Genomic DNA, 3640 nt, shown 5'->3' on the forward strand with positions numbered 1-3640 from the left:
TGAGTTTTTGTAAACCAATTCCACATTTTATTTGTTGCACAATGGCCTGCAAGCTACAATAGTAATCAATTAACAAATGCCTATCAGCTTAAATATATACAACAACAAATCTCTTACTATTTTGTAAACAAAAAAAATAATGTAACTATGTCAGTGTAAATAAAATTTTGTAAGTAATGAAAAGAATTTAAGGAAGAGAAACAGCCTTGCTAAACCAAATATTTAAATAAATAATAATATTGTTTTACCAGACATGTACAGTATGTATGCTCCCGGCGTCATGTTCTTGAATAGATGATTAAAATAACATGTAAGTGTGGAAGTGTGGCTTACGAACTTGGATGGTAAAATTTTGTAAGTAATGAAAAGAATTTAAGGAAGAGAAACAGCCTTGCTAAACCAAATATTTAAATAAATAATAATATTGTTTTACCAGACATGTACAGTATGTATGCTCCCGGCGTCATGTTTTTGAATAGATGATTAAAATAACATGTAAGTGTGGAAGTGTGGCTTACGAACTTGGATGGTGTTAATTAAACCCAAGGCGACAACATTGATAAAACATACCATAACTTCAATACAACTTCATTTGGCTAGCTCATTATTATTAACATAGGCACATAGCGTTCCAAGAATGGCGCATCTAAATAAAACTAGACAATTGGTAACGTTGTTATGTATACTGTATATTAGAATATTCATTCTTTGTTGATGTTTAACATAATTATACAAGTATCCTTAGCTGAGTCAAGCAATAATACTTTTTATGCATAACATACTTTCCTTATATTACAGTTACAACTGACAAACAACATTAATTAGCATTTCATTTAATTAAACACAGAAAATAACACATGATACCTTGCTTGGCTTTGTTTTTACCCTTAAAAAATCTATTTATAACCCAAACAGACCAAACTTAGTCTTAAATAGAAGACATTAAACTTTTATTTAAATGGAACTCTGAAGGGTAGGTATGCTCCACTCCATCTATTTTGTTAAAATATGCCGCCCTATGTCGCACTGGTTTTTACCATGTCTATTGATTAGTGCAATTTGCACTCTACCAGACTTAGAAACTTCCGACAAATTACAACAGAAAAACCTTTGTTGAAATAACAATAGGCTGTAATGAGACCAAACACACATATTAAGATACCTGCATGACACTTACCACGATTTAACATTTCAATAAACATATGCTCAACTTATTGTGTTTGGACAAAATGATTATTGTAGTATAATTGGACTTTATGATTGTAGTCTGAATATTCATCATGAAATGTGTTCCCTAATTCTGCATGCCACGTGGAAATGCACAAAAATATCACTGAAAATCCAGATATTAACCACATTAATTCATTTACAATTGAACATGACTGAGTGTCATTCAAAGTAACGCCAATTGCCTGTTTTCAAACCTTAAAGTAATTGCAACATAACACTCATACAATGTTTATATATTTGTCACAAAATTACTTTTTGCCATGAAGGTTGAGCAATCATTGCTTAATCCATAAACAACTGTCCAGTGCAGTTTAAACAAATGAAGTTGTTATAAAATCAATACATTCTTACACTAACACACATGATGATGTCATACCTTATGACGAGGTTAGCTTACTGCGAACATTTCTTCCGGCAAACAAAATGTAAACAAATGACGCAGTAATTCCAATCACTATCACAATTGCAACATTGCGCTTTACTAATAAATAGGTAATATATATGTATGAACAAATGGTTGGAATAAGTGTCTACAAATAAAATAGGGAACAATAACAAATAAGTAATAGTGTATAAACTATAAAATGTTTATACCTGTGAAAACTCACAACCTATTGGTTTGCGTTTAAATTTCTTGCGTGTTTTATGTTGACTTTTTAATAAGAAATTTAACACTACTCAGTTTCTATGACAAATGACATTTAGTTCCGTGAAATGAAATGTAACTCCATTACATCACTTACTGTGAAAAACTTCTGCAACAACTTGCTGTTAAACCATCATAATCAAATACTTTAAAATTAAAAAAAACAACTATTAAACTATTACTATTATGTATTTATATGTATATGCCAGGCCCTGTTTGTAATGCAATACACACATACATATATTATGACAATTCAATACCCATTATTGTTCAATCAATACCAATTGGTATATAATAATATAATGTAGGTAAATGTTTAAACATGATTTTTGAGGCATTAATTATTCTTTTGGGGTATTTACATGTATTGGTAGGTGCCAATTCTGGGCATTTTCTAACGCTTAAGCTGTCTGGCTGATTTATTGGAAACGTATTAATACTTTACTTGATCGCATGCGCGAAAACACAAATATCCAACTTGTCTTCAAGCACAATAATTGGTGAAACCAACTAACTGTGATTGTTTTTATAATGATTATATGTACTGATTAAAAAAACTCAACAAAACCAATACTATGAATTCTAATTATTTCATAGAACAAGGCAGCTAAGATTAGATTAATTAATACAATGATGAAAAGGAATTTAGCTTCAAAACAACAGTAAAAATATCAGCATGGCTGTTAAACCCACAATACAGTAGAAGTAAAGTAGTAACTCATATTGAGTTATATTTATTAAAACAAATGAAGATAATAATTAGAAAGAAAAAAAAAAAAAATAAAGTATTTAAATTGCTTATCTTTTCTTGACATTTTTACTCCTATTTATTTTAAATAACTTTGTTTTCCATTATATAATTAGGCAAAAAATGCTTAGAAACAACAGGGAAATTATCGGCCCGCCAAGTACTTCATTAATACTCCTCTGCGTAAGGTTAACAATTTATAACGTCACAATAGCGATATGTTACGTCACAGTAGTGACATATTACGAATGTTACCACACGTTATAATCTTGTTTTTTCGCACTGATTTATGCTAGGAAAAAACCCAAGCCCTAACACTAACCCGTACTTTTAACCTCCAACCCCTAAATTAAAAAAAAACAAAAACAATTTAGGTAATCTGTAACGCAGAAATCAAACGTTATAATTCACAGTATATGACATAATAATCTAACCTTTCTTTAATTGATGACGGCTCATGTGGAAATCAAGGAAAGGCAGCACGAATTCAAGCATTTTTAAAACATGGGACTATACAAAGAAGACGGAAAATTTTTTCCGCTAGAGGCGGTAATTATTTAAATTAAAAAATACGGAAAAACGAACAAAACAGCACTACAAAGTGTTAATAAGTGTAAAACAAATTAATTAAATAATAAAAATAGCTTTCTAAATACATAAAACACTAGTAAGAACATATTTCCCACATTAGGTCGGTTATATACGCTTTTTCGTTGTGTTTTTTGTCGTGGAGTCTGTGGTGTAACGGTTTGCGTGCGGTCGTAAACTCTCTTTGTTTCATTTTTACCGGGTTTGAGTCCCGCACAGTGGAATACTTTTTTATATTTTTTTTTCAATTTTTTTTTTGTTTGACGAGTTTGGGGTTAGGAGTTAGGGGTTAGGAGTTAGGGGTTAGTGTTAGGGGTTTATATCTTATGTGTATAAACCTTGGAACTAACTGCTCCCCATAAAATAGAGAAACGAATTTGTCATCGCCTGCTAGCGGAAAATTTTTTCCGTCTTCTCTGTATAGCTCC

The sequence above is a fragment of the Ciona intestinalis genome, unplaced genomic scaffold, assembly GCF_000224145.3.
Source record: "Ciona intestinalis unplaced genomic scaffold, KH HT001059.1, whole genome shotgun sequence".
In the NCBI taxonomy this organism is placed as follows: Eukaryota; Metazoa; Chordata; class Ascidiacea; order Phlebobranchia; family Cionidae; genus Ciona; species Ciona intestinalis.